At 34.9% G+C, this 21,858-nt stretch overlaps 1 long non-coding RNA gene across 1 annotated transcript in view; it reads right to left on the reverse strand.

The window, feature by feature from the left end:
* Positions 1 to 2,507: 2,507 nt before the first annotated feature.
* The window catches only part of LOC138065818 (uncharacterized), a 29,576-nt gene continuing 10,225 nt past the window's right edge, over positions 2,508 to 21,858 (reverse strand). Inside the window, exons 2-3 of the long non-coding RNA XR_011138885.1 lie at positions 4,493 to 4,680; positions 2,508 to 2,583 (exon numbers count right to left, since the gene is read on the reverse strand). This is a non-coding gene — a long non-coding RNA (uncharacterized lncRNA). The remainder of the gene's footprint in view (positions 2,584 to 4,492; positions 4,681 to 21,858) is intronic.

The raw sequence follows: 21,858 nt of genomic DNA on the forward strand, positions 1-21,858 counted from the left end.
CCATATGTTCATTGGAATGGCCTATAGGTCTTGATAGAGCTACTGATTTTTTAGAGATTTAAATTAATATCTTTAACGTCCTCAGAAGCATCTTCAGCACTACCAGTAATTATTTTCTTTCATTTCCCCCCTCCCTGCATATTATGCTATTATTTGCTATGCTAACAGCTATTTTATTTGTTTTCAGTGTGTATTTTCTGCTATTAAATGAGCAGAATTCTTTCCTTTCTATATTGCAAAAAATTATGTTCTGTTTAGGAAAATAATCTGTTTTACGCTTCAGAACAATTCACATTAGGTTCATTACTGGTTATTTCAGTTGTTAGTAAATTGAATCTTTGCAGTCACATCTAATTTCCTGCCGAATACTATTCTGGTTTTATCTTGGTATTGAAGTCACATGGCAACATCATTTTACCACTGTTATTAATGGAATTAGAGAGTACAGAAACCATTATGTTTTTTGAAAACATTTATACAGCTCCAGTGGTAATATTCACAATTTTTTCACAGGAGAAAATTCTCTCTCAGCCTCCCAACCTTGAGGAACTAGAAAATTCAGAAACCTGAACCTAATTTTCATAACATTTCTTTGATTGTCTAGCAGTTTAAGAAAAAAATCCTTTTTCTCTTCCATCTTAGATTAAATTGATTCTTAGGTTCCTTTCCAATTGATTTAGAGTAAAAGGGTGGAAATATTGAAAGCAGAACATGAAAGAAAGGAGACTTTGAGCGAGGCAAGAACAGTGACAATCAAAATAGTTATACACATTGTTCAAGGAAGTCTTTCTTTGTCTTTGCATAAGTGGTACTGACTTCATTTTTACATCAAGCTGTCCAGTAAGCCTTGTCTTTGATAATCCTTTCTCAGATTTTACCCCTACTTTTTTTTTTTTTTTCTGTTTTCTTGTTGAACCTGATTGCTCCTTTCTCTTAGTTGGTCCTTTCTCTCATTGGATCTTGAACAGAGTGTTGGCTTTGGGTCTACTCTTCTTTGCTTCTCATTCATCCACCATTTATCCTTGACTGACTGAATCACATAGCATCATTCTTTCTCTCTCTCTCGATAGCTTGACTTATTTGACTACTCTAAGAGATGACTGGACTTTGTACTTGGATAACTCAATTAAATATCTGTCTTCTAGCAAGGGGCCTGATAAAAAGCAATATGAATAATAACCCTCTATACAGAAATGGGAACTCTTGTTTTTTGTCCCTGCTTGGTTAGTGCAAATATTCTAAACCCTCCAGTGACAATGATTTTCATTTGTTTTGCACCAATGGCCCAGTACATAGTGTAGTATCTTTTCGTTTGTGAAGATCAACTTCTAACATGTTTTGGTAGAACCTAACCACAGAATGATTATTTGAAAACATAGTGAACATGTGTGTGTATATGTGTATGTATATGCACACATATATATATTGCTTTCTAATTTTGACTCATTTCGCAACTCACTTATGTCTTATTCACCAAGACTGTTTAGGATACACTTAGTTAACACTCTGTCATCTACTTTAAAAAGGAGCATAAATGTGAATGAACACAAGGAGCCGCTGATATTAACACTGCTGACTGTCACTCAAAATGCCTTCAGGTGTTTTAAATAAGATAATTTAATGGTGCCTTGATAGACATAAAAATCTAATACTTAATTTGAATTATGGTTTACTGAATTACTACATTACAGAAGGAAATATCTCCACTCCATTGGCTTAAAGTATTTTTACTTTGCACTACTAATCTTACATAAAAAGGGATTATTTTACACATCATTGCAACCTTTATAACAATCTAAACGGGCTTCCTTTCAGTGCTGCTTGCAGTCATCATTTAGGAGTAATAACAGAGTGGGTTTAAGAAAGAATATCCCATCATACAGTACCTATCTAGTAATTTTCCCCTTCTCTCTTGTATTTTAGATGGTTTTTCTTTTTCAATTGACTGTTCCAACTATAAGAATTTAAGCTTAAATCTCTCTTGTTCACTTTAGGCCAAATGACACAAAATTGAAGTTATTCATGATTCTGTTCACCAACTCAGTCATTATATGATATTTTTCTAGCTCTGATGCATTTTTAATAGTGATATCAGTACAAAGAGATTGAAAGTAACACAAAATAACAGGGGTGGAAGCCAAATGCAAAATCAATATAACAGATTCTTGCAGAATATTTAAATAGAGGAGAAGGTAGTTCTCTCCAGATAAAAATAAGTAATAAATAAATAAATAAATAAACCATGGCGATTGCTCTTTTTTGCACAATTCCAAGTTTGAGATTTTTCAGTGTTTTCAAATAGGAAAAAGGTGCCTGGTCCTGTAACAATGTACGCAAACTATGAGTTCTCTTCTTTTAAGCCATTTCTATTACTGTAGTGGATCAACATAGATTGATTAGTTACTGTTATTTATTACAGTAAAATTCTGCATAAATGCAAATTGCTCAGCATATAACCATACCTTCAGTGGCAAGAAGAAAGTGTCATATAGGTACCATATTTAAAAACCACATTCATATTTCACCAGCAACTTCAGCAGTTCAGAAATTCTAGCACTTATAAACTTCATTTGGAACCTGCAACTATAAGTAAATGTATAAAAATAGTAGTAAAGATATAATGGACACAATTTTACAGTTTGTCCTCCCTTTATGTAACTATTTCGAGATGTAATTATTGTACTGTTGCCATGTAATAGTGAGTTATGATAGCAGTTACACTTACAAAATCAGCTTGTAAAATTCTATGGTTCAAAATAGAAGGCTGAATGTTGTCTGAAGGCTGAATAAATATTGTCTACTATATCTATTTTGATCAGAGATTTTTATTTAAAAATATATGTGCAGCATCATATTGTGAATACATGACATCTAGTATAAAGTATCTATATCTCAATGATGAACTATTCCAGTGCATTGATCCCTGACCTAGGAATTTTGTCTGACATGCTGAATCACTCTACCTCTGAACTTGATTTCTTTATGTAACCAATGGAAGCATTTTTTCCTGCTCTTGCTAAAATCATTGAGATTCACAGATTCAGAGTCTTAGTGAAGGTTTAAGTATTAGTATTTTCCTTTAATTCAGCTAAACATTTAATCATATTCCAGTTCCAGAAAGTTCACTTTTTTTTGTGTTCAAACATCTTAAGTAAGTATGCTATTTTTAATAAAGATTGTAGTTCAATATCAAGACAAAAGTGGAAGAACTTCTAAAGTACGGTTTCAGGGCCTACTTTCGAGCCTAAGAATAAGTTTAATGAGGAGTAAGTCCAGTTCAACAGTCAGGACTTGTCTTCCCCTCAAGTAATGGATAAATCAAAATAAAATACAAGGGTTTTGTGCAGAGAAGATAGGAAAGTCAAAGGGTGAACTTGGATGTTGTACACATAAAAGGGCCTGTGATTTTATCATACTTTTTGCAGTGAGTTTACCACTCAAGAGCTCCAGTGCTCACATAAAACCTGCGGAACCCCTGCTCAGGAAATAGGATCAGTAAAGCTATTAGGAAGAACAAGAATTTTACAAAGAACTTCCTAGCTGATGGTTGACCATCCTTGGTTTGTGAAGACCCTTATGCAGAGTTATCCAAGAAACATTTTAGCTTATCATCTTAAGTGTTTGAGACTAGTGACATGTATTTAGTTCACACAATAATTTAAGCTGACAAAAGAGGTAAGTCCAGGGTATCTTTTGCTATCTGAAGGACTTGAGAAAATCAGCTGGTGCCATCTAAAACATTTGTGCCAAGTGTATATTTATTAATTACCCCCAGAATCTTTTCCTGTTCTAGGTATTGGCAGCTAAATCCTTGCAGGTATAACAGTTTTCCGACAAAATAAATCAATTTGGCCAAGATACAGGACTGTTTTCTTTCTCCAGTCTCTATAATTATTCTTTGTGGGATTCAGTCTGCATAATATATGCACCTAACTCCTGTTTAAAATTTAGGTGTCCATGAAACAGTCATGATGGTTGGGTCTGTATCTCTGACTATTCCTTGCAGAAAGATAAATGCAATTGAAGGTTCCTAGAAAAAAATCCTCTTTGCCACCATATGAACACTATATATGAACACAGTTCAGGGAGAAGAGTGGATTTGCATGTTATGAGTGCTCATTGACAGTGCTGGGTCTTTTTTTTGGTTGATATAGAAAACATTTCAGTAATAGAATCATAGAAAAACTAAGTCAGAAGGGACCTCTGGAGGTCATCTAGTCCAACCTCCTGCTCCAAGGAGGGCATACTTCAGTTAGATTGGGCTGCGGGGGGCCTTGCCGGCTGATTATCTCCAAGAACAGAGATTACATAGACTGGTCCAGTGTTTAACTAGTCTCGCTGTGAAATTTCTTTTCTTATGTCCAATTGCACTTTCCCTTGCTGGAACTTGTGGCTGTTGCCTCTTTTCCTTGCTCTGCGCACCTCTGAGAAGACTCTGTCTTTACTATAGACCACCTTTAGCAATTGGAAAACGGCAATTAACTAGTTTTACCTTCTCCTTCCAGCCTAGACAATGCAGTTCTCTCAGGCTCTCCCGGACTATTTTCGTGGTCTTCTGCTGGACTCCAGTATTTTGACATGTGTTGTTCAGCTTTTTCTCTGCTCTGATAAAGAAAAGTTTCTGAATGCTTCCTTTTTATGCAGTCAGCTTCAAAAAAGCAGTAGGAAAGGGCTTTCAAGCTGCAAACATAATTAGGAGAGAGTCATTCACTCATATACCCACATACGCCCCTCCCCACTGCTGCGTGCACGCACCCACACGTGCACACATGCACACATACACACACACACAAACTCATTGGCTAGGTTCCCGTTCTTCTCATGGAGAATGATATAGAGAAGCTTGACAACTTGTGATTCAGACTGATTTTTTTTTGAAGGAGGGAATATTTATCTGTTTACATAACGTTTCTCCTTTGACAGTAAATGAAGAGTAATTTGTTCTCAAATGAACCTAGGTATTTTGATCAATTTGCAGCAGAATTACTCCTTTTCTCTGCCAGACTTATTAAGATAACATATTTCAATATTTGAAATAAAGGCTACACTTTGCATCATCCATTTAGTTTGACATATTTATTTACTGATGTAACTTGTTTGTAAAATAGTATATAGTTACAAAAGATTACATAGCTTCTGCTGTAGGATCTGTTGAGATGTTATGAAACATATTTCACAGTCAGTGCTACAATAAAAAAAAGTTTAAGTAATAAATATTCATTACATAACTGAAGATCAAGGAAATTTTTTGTCTAGGAAACTGGTCTTGATGACCCAAGAGATATCATCCAATCTTGTGCTCCTAAAATATAAAATGGAACTATAAGAAGAAAATAAAAGTAAGATTTAAATTTTGTTCTGCCTCCTCCTCAGCCAGAAAGTTTAACCAGAAGTTTAGATTTATTCCATCCCTCATGGGCAGAGCAGAAGCAGGCTTTCTATCTGGGCTATTATGTGTCCTAGCGATATATAGCATTTGCCAAAAACTAGAAAGGAGTTCTGTTATGAAATGTTCTAGTCAGAAAACCTTGGAAACCTTACATCTACGGCCACTTTATTTTTTCATCACAGTTTCAAATTAATTAGCGAGACTACTTCAAAAGCTTTAATCTAGGCTATGGTATTAAGAAACATGCATTAGACATTTCCTGTTTTCATTTCTACATTGCTTAGTTTAAAGAGTTCTTTTACTTTCATCGAAGGGTGTTGAGGGCCTTAATGCAAAATATTGACAGAGTAATAAAAATAGTAAATTATGTTTCTGGCTCTATGCCAACTTCATTAAATTCTCAGTCATATCAAAAACAATATAGAGGACAAAATAAAAAAAAAAAAAGTCTCATTCAGGCTTAATCAGAATTGCAGCTGAAATATAATAAGGAATAACAAGTATGTTCCCATTTCTTTGAACAACAGCCTCCATATATTGCATCCTGAGTCATACGAACGTTCTCTACTTCCTTATTCCTTGTTGCATGTTAAAATCATGCCAGGCAATAGTCTGCTTCCTATGAATTTGGTGGACTAAATGTTTACAGTTCTAAAATAGTCCAGTAATACCCTATCTGTTATAGTATCATGAGACCGTATACTTTGAGGTATTTACCCGTAAACTCCTTAAGAAGGTTTTAATATTGAACCTCTTGTACATGGCAAATCAAGCAGCTGCGACTACCAGTTTGAATTATTCCATCTAAAGAGCATTCTGAGGAAAGAAAACATGACAGCAACTGAAAAAAGAAGTCTTTCAAACGGTACAGCCTAATGTAGAACCATATACCAGATCAGGATAGCTTTCACAGACAATCTTTAGGTAACGTTAAAGACCTCAGCTGAGATATTCATACTCTAATGGCTGTAACTATTAAATGAACAAAACAAAAACGTGTTCAATAGATACGAGTTGCAAGAGAAATACTGGTATGGCATTAACATTTAGAAATATGTAAGTACAAATCTGTTCACTGTAGATAGGCTTTTTGGCTATAAAAGTATATATATGTTTTTTAATATTCAGAAGCTACTTAAAATTATTTATTTTATTGCATATAAGTTATACATAAGTATAACAAACACACTTCACTAAGGAAAATGATTCAGAAATAAGGAGGGTAGAAGTAAGACTTATTACAGGACTTTGTCAGCTGGCTCCTACAACCTTATCCACAGTTTGGACTGAGATGACATGCTTCTTTTGCAATAATTTAAGCTTTATAAAGAGATTCATAAAAATCAAAATGCTGAGTGGACAGCTATATAAATTAGCCAATGGAGAATGCAGAGAACATACATATTCCAGGTTTGCTTGCCTGAGTCCAAACTGAAGGAAGTTCTGCCACACTTTATCTTTCTTCCAAAAACTTACTCATTTCACCCTTTCAGAATAATGTCTCCTAGCCTGAAAATTCACCTAAATTTAAGAGATCTTGTTTCAACTCTTCAGCCTGTCTCATGGGGGTTCAAAAATTCCTAAAAAGCTTAAGGACATCATGCATTTTTGAGAGAAGGGGGAGAATACTCAGACTGGGATGTCCCAGTTTTTATTTCATTAAATAGGAAAAAAAAAACAAAAAAGTGTGGATATGGACTAAAAAAATCAGCTAGAAACTAGTTTCCAAACCTTGCTCCAATCCTTACTTGAAATGTTAAAGGGTAGGGGAAAAAATCCAGGTCATTCCTCTCTTGGATATTTATGAATGCTTGATTTTCTTATGTAATCTGGCACAGCTTCTAGGAGAAAAGAGAAAAATTACTATCCAGCCAGCTACTCTAAGAAAAGCTTAGGAACTATAGGCAAAGAACACATCAGTGAATTGGAACATTTGGGTTTGAAATCCAGCAAATAGAAGAATGGGATCCTGAGACTGAGAAATGTCCTCTGGGCAAAAGTCAAAACTTGCCTGGGTAGGTGTATTCTGAAAATACCTGAACTAGCCAAAGAAAAGTAAAAATTAATATATTTGATGTGCCCATTCTGATGGGACTTAAGCATAAGGAAGATTTTCAGCTACCTGAGCATTTCCAGAAAACTTTCTGGATATGTCTTACTTGCACTGCGATTTGAGTTTTGAGTGTCACAGGTTCAGATTCTCATGCACACAGGCTGGGAAGCTAGTCAGAGTGTGCAGCAGTTTTAGATCATGACAGAGAAATGGGAAAGATGCATTTGCTTGAATCTTTTTGTGACAGAAGTTGAAAAAGCTTAGGAATAGTACCTAGACCCAGGAACTTGGAACAACTTCTGGGTTCTAGAATTATACGTCATGCATTTTTATGTTGTATTTTACAAAAACTCAGGATTTTTGTGAGTTATGTCGAAACTGAGTCGGAATTTGATGTAGGGACTTGTGCATCTGAATATTCTTTTCAGTCTTATCCTTTATAGGAAGTTTATTCTAGATTAGATTAGAATATTTTGTTTTATGTTCATTGATGAGTTTGCATTGCAATAGTGGCATCAAAAATGCTTTTGTATTTAAAGTATATTAAGCTGTATTTTAAGGCATTATAAAATGTATTCTTCTATCAACAGTTTTTATCCTTTTTTCATAACTGGGATGAAAGGTGAGGGAAAAGAACTAGCTAATTGGCTCATTAAAAAATAGTTTCTCTCCTACGTCTAAGGGGAGAGGTACAAAAGACGTGCAGACGTGATATGGAGAATAGACTAGAAGATTTAAGAAAGATATCTGCATGAAGTGAAAAGATGCAGGGGAGAAAGAGTGCAAAGGTGCAGGCAAGATCAGGACTGCACACAGCTTCAGAGCTGAAAAAGAGATTAAATTTCAAGCATAAGACAAGCAGAAGCTAAGCTACAACCATGTTAGTCACAGGGGTTGTAACTGTGGGAGAAGACGACAAGTGGCTGTATCTGAAAGGAGAAAATTGAATAGTAGATAGAAGAGTTTCCTGTAATTGAGATGAGAAAGAGCCTATCTCTAGGGGTGGGAAAGAAAGGACCAATTATTAAAAAAAAAAAAAAAAAGTGAAAAAGAAATCTATGTGAGCCAAAATATTACACAATGAGAAGGAACACTGGGAGCTGCAAAAGAGTGCATGACAGCTGAAAGGAAATGGAGACCCACAGGTTGGAAAGAAAAAGATAGAGAATAATTTACTATGAATTGAAAAATTCAGATAGTGACTTTAATTGCACAAGGATATTTTCTAGTATATTTCTGTCAATAAATTCAACTTTTTTAGGAGGAAAATTGCTTTTTAGAAGAGCCAAACATTTGAGATTTTTTGAGGAACAATTTCACAAACTTTGCCTCAATCTCATCTGACTGGCCCTGGTTAACATTTGGGTCCATCTCAGTTCATTACTCCAGCAACCCTTTCCAGAGAAAAGAGAGGAAATTTTATTGACTCATATAATAGGAAGCATTTTTAGAGAAAACATTGTAGTGGTGACAGTTTAAGCTTACTACCAAATGGGGAAATTTTTTGGAATAGTTGGAGCATAATGAGAAGGTGGAATCAACAGAAAGCAAAACAGGCCCAGGCTGCTGGCAGTTAAAATGACTAATCTTCTAAGAAACTGGCAGCTATGGCAGAACATACAATTCAGAAAGATACCTCTACTAGAGAATGAAATCTTTGCTATTCAATACCCCTGGGGGGGGGGGGGGGGAATTAAAATACTGTTAAATAAAAGTCAGAGGTAAAACTGTGAAGAATACTTTCAAATAATAAGCTCTTGTTTAAGTAGCACATATCAAAATAGGCAACGATATAAGAACCAAGTGTTCAAACATCTTTACAGAAATTCTTTAAATATATTGGAATGTTTACTTTTTTATCTCACATGGTCTTAAGAGTAGTCTCCATGCTTCTTTTGGAATATTTAACATTAAAAAAGAATACTGGGAAAGCGACATTAAAGAATTGGATGGGCAAGCGTGGCTGCACCTATACTGTAGAGACCACTGTGACATTCTGAGATTAAGTAGACTGGGAACCAATTGGTATATATCACTGTTCATGTCTGGCCCACACATCCATATTTTTGTGGAAACTAAAACATCAGATACAAGAAGCTAAGGATGGAATGAAGAGGTTAAAAAAAAAAAAACAAAACAGATCCTGAAGTCTATCCATAATTATTGAAATATTGAAATATCTGGAATATTTATAGAGAATGTAAATAGGCCTAGAAACTTGTAAATCTCTCAGGTTCTTGAATCAAAGTTTATTTTGAAGCACCAAAATGCAGATCGCATGAGAATGGCAGAGTAAGTGGGTGATGGGTGGTGCTACTGACAGTGAAATTTTGAGGGAATCTGAAGACTATGAAGGCGAAAGCTACACTGTTAATGAAAAAGTTTGATTATTCCCATAGAGGCTGAGTAAGCCTCACACAAAGAGATGTAATGCAGAGGCAAAATGCAGAAACAAAACCCATCAATCTATATGAGATAAGGAACTCTTATTTATCATGGACCTATACAAAAGACATTGACAAGATGCAACTATAATATATTGAATTATTGGATTAAAATTTAATATCTTTGCAGAATGACTTTATATAAAAGCCTACCTTGGCAATGTTTACTTAAAAAAACAAAACAAAAACAAAAAGAAAAGGATAATAAAAAAAGCATGGAGTTTATTCTAAGACAATATGAAAGAAAAAAAAGGAAGTGCATCAATATCCTGCTAGAAAAAATGTGGATGTGAAGTTTTCTGTAAGGCCTGCTCTGTCTTTAGAGGATTTGTCCTAAGGACCATGTTACACTTGAATCTTGTTGGATGTTGTCATGTGAATATTGAAAATATTTTGGTCAAACATCATATTCCTACAAATACGCTTGCTTATGTTTGGACCAGGCGTTACTTAATTTCATTTTTGATAGTTTTAATATTTACATCCTTAAATAAGCCATATAGTAGTTCTGGGAGGATGTGCTATGTCCTTCTTGGCAGCTGGGGGCACTATGACATAAGTCATGCGAGGAAACAACTTTTTTTATTGTTGCTTTTTCCCCAACTCATTGAGTTGGCTACAAAACTAACTTGAGATGGCATCTACTCAGCCAAAGGATATCCTGGAAATGTGTGAGATATTAATACTGTTGAGCAAAAGAATAATGAAACTTCGTATGCACTCCTCCATACAATGCCCTTGATCAGAAAAGAGGAATCCAAACTATAATAGCTTCAGAGGATGGCCAGCGGAGTGGAGACTGACTGTTGGCATCTACTAACGAACATTGTTGGAGGCAATATACTGGGTTAGCTGACAAGACTCTTGACCTTATAGCCGTCCTTATCTTCCTAGAATACAAAAGATAGGTTCATACTTCACTGTTGCGGACATATTTCACCTCGATTTCGCTTGGCAAGTAATGCAGCCAAAGCAGCAGAGCAAGTAATGCAAGTCGCAGCCTCCAGGGGGCTATGGGAATACCCGGCCTCCTCGCATTTTAAGATCTGGTATTTGCAATGCAAATATGAAGTACAGCTTACGCAGCCTACAAAGAACTAGTTTGAATAGGATATGATAGCTTTCTCTCGAAAGTACAAGGGAAAGAAAAATGCTATTTGCACAAATGTATGTAAATAGATTAAGAGTACCTTTAGGAAAAGGAGTTTTATTTTGCAGTTCAAGAGGGTTCTGGGACTGCTTTTCAATAAATAAAAATAAAAATAAAAAATACAAAGGGGAAAAGAAAAGCTAGTTAGTTCTAAGAAATACTTTAACAGATTAGTAAAGAATTTTGTAACAGCAGAGGATAGATTGCAAGCAGATGATGGATTGCATCACCCAGGAGGTCCCTTGAAGTCTTAGGTATCTATTTTAGGCAGAATTAATTACTAAGCCATTATTACCAGACATTATTAAAATGCAGTTCCTTCTGCAAAGCATTGCAATGACAGTTCACCAATTCATGCCATTTAAGACTTTACCTAGCCTGGTTTTGATGTATGTTTTAAAAGCATTTGTGTGCCTGCTTCAGATTGAGGTTTTTAAGACCTTCTCAAATAATTTTCGTCCCAAAGTACATTGTGAAGGAATCAACTTGACCGCTATCTGAACATTAGTCATAATACTGTGCAAAAAGCTACATCGTATATTTTACTGTGGCTCCATCTACCTGGTTAAGCTACTCACTGAATTTTTCAGTCAAGTCATAATTTGTGCCAGAGATGAGTGACTTGCTCTGGGGTTTTGTTTCTGCATTCTTCTCAAATTATTAAGACAAGTCACTCATTGAATCCTTGAAATGATAGACCTAAAAATAGCTAGTATGTACCTAATCACCTGGCTGCATAGCTTTGGGATGAAAACATTGCTGAAGTGATTGGTAAATTGATTTTGCCATTTACTATGGTTTTCAGCAAACATTTGATCAATTTGATGTGTAGCACTGACCCATATTATGACTATGAGCTTAGTCCTGGATGTTTCTTTTTGATACACTTTTTTTTTTCCTAAACATTTTACAATTCCAAAAGCAGAAGGATGCATCATCACATATAAAGACCTATGATGTCAAATTCGTCTCAATATAGGCAGATAAGCAATGTTGTAGACAGGTGTTGAGTATGGAGTTGTGGTAAATTTGCATTCAGATGACCAGCTAGGTCATTAATTTGAAGCTCCTTTTTCTGCAATTCTGAAAAGCCAGGGCATGAACATCACAGTGCTTTTGTGAGGTCACAAGTAGAAGTACTATCAGTACCCTGTCTTAGGACAGGGTAAACTGAGACACAGCATTTTAATATATTTATTTATGTTCTTTGAATCCCTGTCAGAAAGCAGTAAACACTGTGATGATTAATTCTCGACACACCTATTTCATAGCGGTTAATGACAAAAGGGATTAGGTGTGGCCTGACCTCTTATCTATCAGAAAACACTACAGTTTACTCAGCCATATTCATGTTGGGCTCTGTGATTTGTTTTAGGATAACATATTTCATTGTTCAGAAAACAAATTGTTGTATACTACAGGAAGGAGCAGGAGACAATGAAACCACATCCAAACTAACAGATTAAACTGTTCCTGAGCACCACCACCTAAGGGTTTAAGTACAGGTTTTGCCCCAGCATAGCTAGCTACCTCTTACACAATTCTCAGGCATTATCTGGGAGCTTCTATGGTAACCTCTATGGCCAGAGATCATCAGCAGAGGCAATCTGCAAGTGACCACTCTGTATTGAGCATAAGACAGCACTAACAGGGATTTGGATGGATCTGTGTGCCAGAGAATGGTTCCAGGCACATTTAGGTTACTAGTATGCATGTAACATGATGTGCCACTGGTCTGCAAGGAAATTAAGTGGTCTGCCTAAATAATCCTACTAAGAAAAAATTCTCTTTAATCTTCCTGGAAGAAAAAAATTCTCAAGTTTGTTGTCTACCTATCTTTCCTATTCCAAATGTGGTCATGAGAGATAGTGTCCTCTCCTACACATGCATGTAATTCACACTGTAAAATTCTGGAGAGGAGAGGAGAGGAGAGGAGAGGAGAGGAGAGGAGAGGAGAGGAGAGGAGAGGAGAGGAGAGGAGAAGGGAAAGGAAGAGAAGGGAAGAGAAGGAAAGAGAAGGGGAGAGGAAGAGGAGAGGAGAGGAAAAAGAAAAGAAAGAAAAGAGAGGAGAAGGCAAGGGAAAGGAAGGGAGGAGAAGAGAGGAGAAGAGAAGGGAAGGGAAGAGAAAGGAAGAGAAGGGAAAAGAGGGGAAGAGGAGAAGGAAAGGAAAGGAAAAAGAAAAGAAAACAGAAAAGAAAAGAAAAGAAAAGAAAAGAAAAGAAAAGAAAAGAAAAGAAAAGGAAAGGAAAGGAAAGGAAAGGAAAGGAAAGGAAAGGACAAATAAAATGGATGAAATGTGATTATATCTTCTATCACAATGTAAAGCTGGAAGAGTCTGGAGATGAAAACAGAAGTGAAAAGATATTTGCATTCCGTAGATCTATATAAGAAAAGAACAGGGATGACCAGAAGCACAGCCATCAGGACACACACTGCAAAATTGTTTGGATTTCAGCTGTATTTTTTTATTTATTTATTTACAATGTTAATCTATATCAGAGACCCTAAGCACCACTTACCTGTCACCTGGTAAACTGTTACAATATTTAGTTTTGCTATGAAGAAATTTCATTGAATTTCAATGCTGCATTTGTCCAACTATACTCTCTAGGAACTGAATAGTTATTCTTTTTTCCAAAAACCTGGCTGCTGTCTCATTCTATTTTTCAAAGGTATGTATATACTCATATGCAATGACTAAGTCACATCTTAGATTCTCTTCTATGTGATATTTTTTTCCTTAAATTTTATACCACCAAGCTATGATTTATTAATGTAATCTTGGTTTATTTTTGAAACAGCAGTTAAAATATAGATTAGCCTCAAAGGTCTTGCTGGTAGAGGTATGTATTTTGGCTTGTCTCAGAGAAACCATTTACCATTTGGACAGAGATGTGCAGAACTTTAACCTTATCTAACGGCAATTTCTGGACCTCTGCAAAAGACTATTATGACTATGTCTGCCTGTAAGTCACTCAGATTTTCACTTTTTAAAGGTCATACGACATTATTTCCTTAGTTCATATTTCTTCAGCTGTATTAATAGTTTAAAGTATTTTAACACAAGTTTTTTCCCAAGACAATGAGATCTGAACTGAACATATCTGGACAAATAGGAACAGATGCCCTTTAACTACAAGCACAACCAGTTCATGTCTGGGATAAACTAAATAACAGCAAAAAAAAAAAAAAAAAGAAATTCTTAAAGATACAAAATGAATTATGTGATAAATATGAGTATATTTTGAAGAGGATAGGTTAGTAAAAGTCAAAATTTGTTCATGTATATATTGCATATAAGTGGGGTGCCTTGCAGATTGCCCTTCCTCCCAGTTACACGTGAAAGAAACCCTTCTCCATCCTTGGTCAGCCAAATGAGTCCTGTGAAAGGAAACAGAGTAAGAACTGGAAAATGCATTTTTCTTTTCTTTTAGAGAAATATAGGAAATGGAAATAAGAACTCTTCCTTTCCTCCTCTGCAGAGGAGGAGTTCATCTGCATTTACTCTGCCGTTCTCCTGTGTCACCTCTCCACAGATTACCACCGGGGCTACACCTTCTGGTTAACCTGAGGGTCTCGCTCAAAGGCTACTGTATGTAAAATTGAAACAAACAAACAAAAATGCCCCAAAGTCTCTGTGTGCCAGGTGTCAGTTCTCTCATTTCTCTCTTTATTGCTTCCTTCATTAAAGTTAATCTAAGCCTTTAATGAGGCTGCTACATTTTATAAAAGTTGAGGGGATTTAGCTTAGAGGAAAAGAATCCCAATCCTACAGGCCTCTTTAAATACCAGACTTACAAAGATTCCCTGGTGCCATAATAGCTGCTGCTGTCTGGCTCCCAAGGTCCTACCTTGCTGCTCAATGCAGTGATAAGACCTACAGCAACACAAATCAACATCTATTCAAAATAAAACTTTCAGTGAAACTTTCTTGTTCCCCCCCACCTGCCCCGCATTCTCATCAGGCTTTCACAGGAGTATTTTTATGAAAATCTGACAGAGCAAGTACTGGACAAAGTAATAATCAATACAAAAGTTAATATATATACATTTCAGTGCTCGGTGGAACTCATGCATATTTTATGTATAGAAGATATCAAAAGATATACCAGTGCAAACAAAATAAAAAAAAATACAGGAAGACCTCTTAAATCTCACCAAGCCTATGCTAAAAGTGTCAATTTTCTGCTTGTTACATTTTTAAATAATCATCCTTTGTGCCTTGGCCAAAGTTTCAGCTAAACTTTCTGATAAATAGTTTTTGACTGTGGTCATTCATATTTCTTATCTACCAGTCTGTAGACATCTTGAATGAAAATTATCTAAAGGAAATAGAGATATCTGAAATGTTGACATCTGAGAAAAATATAAATGAATCACAGCTTAAAAATACTCCTCATTCACTATAATAGGAACTTGAATTATTAGCTCAGGTGTAGACATCTACAGAAGAGATACATAAAATGAGGCAAGTGAGTCTGATCATTTTGTCACTTTTTCTTTTATTTCACTGAAAATAATATGCTTTTTTTCTGTATGCACAATAATTAATTCCATTTGATATTTGTCTTTGAATAAAGAAGCTTTGTGCTGTAATACTTAACAAATGTTAAATATATTCTGCTGTCTTTCATATACTCTTGCTTGGGCTGTGGTAAAGTAGAAAAGGAAGTCTGAATTTGAAAGCTAACAATGTAACTGCTACTTTTGCAGTGTGAGAGAACTAATGATGGGATTCGTATTCAATAAAATACAGGTAAGCGTGTTGAGAGTTGCGTGCTAGGCCTTGTATGGTAGCCAAAAGATTAGCACTAAGGAGTTTTGTAATAGATGTATATTTTATACTAGGCTATCTGATGCAGGACGAGATTGGGCTTCCAAATGTCTGTATTCTTTTCCCTACCTCTGGAATTAATTTATCTAATTTTTAGAAGCATCAGCAGCATTCAAACTCAGTGAAGAATTTTGAATTTGTTTGTAAGATCTTTCCTTTATGTGGAACATATTATTTTAGGGGAATTTTGCTATCATCAGAGGGGATACGCTATTAGATGCAAATACAAAGAACAGATGACTATCCATCTATTTCACAAATCAAACAGCTAGAATTTGTTGTCAATAGCTTATGAAGATTTAGTAATTTTAAAACCAACTTTCTTAAGTAATCTGATGCAAAAAATAATCCAAAAAGCTATCACTCTTCATGATTTAGAAATATAATTGGATCGTAGAGGATTTTTTTTTTTTACATGCAAGATTTCACATTAGTGTAGTGTAGTGTTGAACATAAGCTTTGAGGTATTTACTGCAGTTTAAATACAAGAATCAGTAAAGGCCTTTTGAGAAATGGAAGGGAGTTACAAGGTCATATAATTCTGAATGAAGGAAGCAAGAAATTATCTGGGAAATTATCCGGGAAATGAAAAATTATCTGGGAAATGAAAAAAATCATGAATTTGCAAGCTAAAAACGAACTCATGTAACACAGAGTTGTTACTGAAGAAACAACAGAATCAACTCTGACCTAATATTTGCATTATACTACTATGCTCTGGTAGCCCGGGGGGCTGCTAAGTTCCCTCGGCGCTGCTCCTTGTCTTCCATGATCAAACACACTGGCCAAAGGTATTAGGAATGCTTGAAATGATCTGCATTCTGGTTTTAACTAAACAGTGTGCATTAGAATACCCTAACTTACCTTGGAGGAAAGCTTGGGCTAATATCCATCTGCTGCATTCAATCTTTTACCTTTTAACTAATATCCAAATTTCTTGCATTGCAAAGTTCAGCCTTCTGATTATCTCACCTTCGAACTCCTTCACAGCAACATGATAGTGTTTATATTCAAATTCATTTCTCTCATCTCCATATTCCTCTTATTCCTCTGAAAGTTCTATTTCCAAGTAAAATTCTACATTTTTTTCACACTTTAATTTGGTGCTTTTCCTTTAAGACAACAAGGTTTTGGGAAAAAAAAATCAATTACAAATCAATTTTTTGGGGGGGAAAAAAAATCAAAGTCTAGCTGCCTGGACTTTGTAACTATTACGGTGCTAAATTCTAACTAACTGTAAAGATTTAGTATTGAGATAGGCCTAGAGTCATGCCAACAGTCCTTCTGTAAGCAGTTGAGATGAACATCTCAAGGGTGCTTAACCTTGACTCAAGATGAACAGCATCTTAATGCTAAGTTCCCTCTACTGACTAGAGTGGAACATGTCGTGACTATGTTCCTAACTTAATAGACTTATGCTGGTAACATGAATCCAACTCCGTGTTTGTGCATAGGCAAAATCTTCAGAACAGAGTTTTTTTGTATTACATCTGCATCACTCGTAGCTTAACTAGTCCTGTTTTGAGCCAATCTCCCTAAATCCTGTCACAATAGATATAGTTCTAATGTTATCTGCCCTAGCAGAGTACAAATTCTGGACTGAGGAGAGAGTCTGTACAGATATTTAGTCTATATCTCGTCATCATTTATGAAACACAGTCAGAAATTATTTTCATTCCTTTAAAGCTACATATTTGTTTCGTTTTCTTATATGTTCTTGTCTCTTGGAACAACCTTAAAGCAAGTCAGAACTTAAGCAGATGTTATTTTGGTAACTGTAACTTTAAAAGTACTTCTAAATTAATCAGGAGGTTAGATACTCTGGGGAAGAATAAATAGTTAAGTGAGGTTGATAAAATAATGTTATGTTACACAGCCCACAGAGAATTGGAGACTCCTGCATTGATTATCTGTTGTTTCAAAGTACCTTATCTTGTCTTTTCTTATTCAAATTGAGTATTTGCTTATGCACAACATGGACAGTGTTATGGGAAGACATTGCTTGCTTCAGAGCTTATTCTTTTGGCAAGAATATCATGGCAGAAACAGGCAACTTTACAATTGCTTGGAAGCAGTGTAGACCTACGCGCCACCCAACAATGTAGCTGGTAAAAAGACAGTGATCTGTTACAATAGAAAGTTGTTCTCTGTGGAAGTAGTCAATTAATAGAAAATCGACTTTTTTTTCTTCTAAATAAAATGATTATATGAAAGACGGGACAAGCTACCAGATTGTTTTAGTATGTCAGGTTAAATGGGGTTATTTTTGAATGGAGAGTAAAATGTTAATTCTTTCAGTTATTCTGATTAATCTGCACCTATTAAGAGAGCTGAGGTGAATAGTGATTATGCTGACATAAAATGAGTTTCTTTTTTATTTGATTGGAAGCACATATCAGAGCAAGAAAACTCTTAGATGTTCTTATGGTCAAACTAGCTTGATATGCAACTGAAATGATTATATAAAGGAAGCCAGAACTAGGGTTTGGAAGTCCGCTACTCTGAAAACTTCCACAGGCGAAAACAGGAATATGAAAGACATCTATCTCTAAGAGATTATTTCACTTCACATTGCTGCATGAAAAAGAATGCTAATTCTAAGTATTAATTTCTCTAACTAAAAAATCGCACAGACACTAACATTTCTCACTCTCTGTAGGATGGATACATGATACAGAAGAGATACATGAAACATTGTGGGTTTTCTTTTTCCCAATTGATCTTTTTCTCCCAATGAAATAAAAGCAATGACTGTAAGATATAGATAACTAACCTCAGATGAAGTATTACATCCCTTTTCCCAGTGTATAGACTCCTGGTATAATTCTTCTTGAAAATCTGTGTTTGAAATTATCTAATTTCTGCAGATTTTCTGCTTGAGTGCTTTTATATGTATAAGGAAATGCAAGTGAAAGCAAAATAATATTGATAACCTAACTGTTGTCACACAATTGTTGTCACAGCGTGGCCTTTTTACAGCAAGCCATATAACTTCTTGGGATGTAGAAGTTCTCCTCCTTCTAGCGAACTTTCAGTTGATAGCTCAGCTATGAAAAAAACATTCACCTTTTTCATTAAAGTTTCTTGAGAGAACATATATAAATATGTAAAAATGGCTTTTATGTGTGACTATGTGAGTGCATTGTATAAATATGCATATATTACATATACATATACATATACATATATATATACACATACATATACATATATATATACACACAAACAAGTAGAGAAAAATTGGAAAGAAGGATGGGTCGATATCATTCTTGCATAGCATGTGCCATCAAACTCTAGATTTAAAAGACCAATGAATGTTAAACAGCCAAAAATTAAAGTTATGAAAGTACTGTCCCAAATGCACAGATTTTGTGTCTAAGTGGTTATCCTCAACTTCACTACTTTAAACGTCAAGTAAATTGTTCAAATTTTTAAACATCTAGAATCTAATCAAGATCAAAGTATCAAAACCTTCTGATGTTAAGTGAGACAACTTAGTGGACTTAACATGAGAGTAAAAGGCATTAAACATGAAAAGAGCTTTCCTTATGTACATATTTTTAAAATAAGTGTACTTTCAAAGTGGGACGAAATATATTCCTGTACCCAAGTGGGATCATGCTTATGTCTAATGCTTTGGCTAAAGAGGCATACCATAAACAGTTAATCTGTGTGAAAATTTGACCCCTTAATACTGACAGTAACAGGGAGACAGAACTGGTTCTTCTCACCTTTGTACAAAGAAAATAAGTTCTGTTGTCTCCAAAGTGTTTGAGCAACATAAATGCTTCTTTCACTTTACCTCTTTTCTTTACTCTTTTTTTTTCAAACTTTTAACTATATTTTTCTCATTCTTTCACTCAAATAACAAATTTCAAAATCGTGTGCCTTATGTTTGGAATACCGGGATAGAAAAAAAAAAAAAGACATAGCATAAATACAGTCAATTTTGCCTATTATAATGCAATTTTATCTGTATAATCTTGATTCAAAGCCCATCAAAGTCAATGGAAAGATTCTAATTAGCTTCAAGGAAATTTGTAACAAAACTTATATGTGACTTCAGCAGGTAAGTGATTGCTTGTTGTTGTCCTATGAATCATGCCTATAGACATATATATGAGACTCACATTCTAATATAATGCAAGGGGAAGAAATTACTCCAGGTTTCTTCAAAGCACTTGAAAAACTTACTTGTCTTGATCTTTTTTGTATATAAAATTTACCTAAATTTTCATAACCTTACGTGAAAAAATTAGCAGCTCTAGCTTAGACTACAAAATTTTCAGAAATGCGAGGAAATACGATAATTCCCTTCCAACTCCAACTTTGTCAAATTAAACTTGGTAAAACATACTATTTCAAATTAGGCTTGGTAAAACATATTTAATGCTCGTTATGTTCCATACCCTGGAGAAGGAAGAAAAGAGACATAGAAAGGTACTTAAAATAATAGCTCAAAGTTGTTTATAAGGCGATTTTTCAAATAGTTTTAGCACAAGTAATACATGATTAAAACTTTAGTTAAGTAAGGCTATTGCAATTAATCTGATCTTATACACATCTATCAAATATCTGATCACTAAAGAATAAAGCTCTTTTGATATTTGTTAAAGGTAAAATTTCAAAGCAGTGCAAAGATATTTTACTCCTATTGAGGCTGATAAGAGTTGCCTGACCAAAGTCATGTACATTATATTCAAAATTCACCCTATTAATTAAGAAATGAGACATAACTCTATGAGTTGAGTTATGATGTCTTGGAGCAGAAATATTTCAAGGCAAAGTCTTCTATACAGTCACTATACTGTATGCAGCACACTTGGGGTCCTACAAGTTTTGTCCTTGAGAGTTCTAATCTCTGAGAAACTGAGTGTCTTTAAAACTAGAAACGTATAGATTCGGTAATTCTGCCTGGAAAGTCATAGGTCTTAAAATAAATACCATTCCACAGAGCAAAAAAATGCTATTATAAGTACATTCACAAGTAGTACCCATACACAATGCAGTAAATTATACACACGCATAAATTATACACACATATCATGAAGGTATCTATTTTTCACTCCTCAAAAATTCAAATACAGTTAATAGCAGAGTATCACTTTAAGAAACTATTTCTGTGCAATCAGGAAACATTAAGGTCTACTGTACATTTTAGAACATAGTACTTGCTCATATACAGAAGCTGTACTATTTTAGCTGTACTGGTGTCATTAGGCAACTTGTTAGTGTTAGTACACTCACATTGTTATGTATACTTAGATTGATGTAAGTATACTGTTATTACTTTTATCTTATTAAATTTTTTGCATAGGAAGTGGGGGAAGAAGAAGGAAAAAAAAGCAGCCACTAGTCAAAATTGTATTACAGACTAGGAGATTAATTCAGACTGGTATGTTTGATTCACCTTTTGAGGCTATTTCACTGACCTAAAGCTGCAGAAAAAATGTCAGATTTGCACTGGAAATAGAAAGTATGATTTCACAGCTAAATAAAGCGGTCCATGGAATAAGCTTACACATCCGACCCCAAGTCACTTTACGACTGAAATAGGAGCTCATTGGCTCTGTTTTGGACTGTTCCTTTCCAGGATACGTTTGCTACACAGGACCTAGTTATCAGCCGTGTGAACGTGAGCCAATGGGTGCCAGTAAGTCTGGTAAGATGTTTGGAGGGATAACACTACTAAATGCTGTTATGTTTTTTTTTAATAAATATTTATACTATAATGCCTACATTACTTTGTAAATCTAACCTGATAATTCTAAAGACCCTAACATGTACAGAAAAGATATATAACAAGAAACATTTAAAAAACAAGGAAAAAAAAGTGATTTAATGTTTGAATTTGCTCATTTAATGGATATAAATAGTTCCTTATTGAAATAGATAAAGGAAACTGGAATTATATTATTAGGAAAGCTAAATTACATTGTATGCTACTTAAGGAAATTTAGAGATTAAAGCATGACGAAAAAAGAACAA

Source organism: Struthio camelus, chromosome 1 (genome assembly GCF_040807025.1).
Source record: "Struthio camelus isolate bStrCam1 chromosome 1, bStrCam1.hap1, whole genome shotgun sequence".
Classification (NCBI taxonomy): domain Eukaryota; kingdom Metazoa; phylum Chordata; class Aves; order Struthioniformes; family Struthionidae; genus Struthio; species Struthio camelus.